Source organism: Penaeus monodon, chromosome 21, assembly GCF_015228065.2.
Source record: "Penaeus monodon isolate SGIC_2016 chromosome 21, NSTDA_Pmon_1, whole genome shotgun sequence".
NCBI classification, from domain to species: domain Eukaryota; kingdom Metazoa; phylum Arthropoda; class Malacostraca; order Decapoda; family Penaeidae; genus Penaeus; species Penaeus monodon.
Window position 1 is genome coordinate 34,576,491 of NC_051406.1, and position 361 is coordinate 34,576,851.

Genomic DNA, 361 nt, shown 5'->3' on the forward strand with positions numbered 1-361 from the left:
CTGACAGAACAAGAAACAGAAAGACCAACTATTTGGATAGAGAAGAGAGTCAAACAGAAAGAAGAAGAAGAAAAACGTACATATATTCGTGTCCATGTATATTTACACACACAAGACCTATTTCGAGAAACTAGGCATACGGGCGGCAAGGCAGGGGGAGCTAAAGAAGACGAAATGTTACCTGTCTCGTTTATTTATTTACGTAAGAAGGGAGGCGAGGAGACGGCAGGACGGAAGAGAAGAGACGTTCGGAGGAACTTCACTTGTTTTTTGGTTCTTCCAGTACGTGTCCCGGGCCTTGTTTTGCTCGAAGAGAGAGGAAGGCGGGGCTACGTAGTCACGATCCCTTTATGGCAAGGTA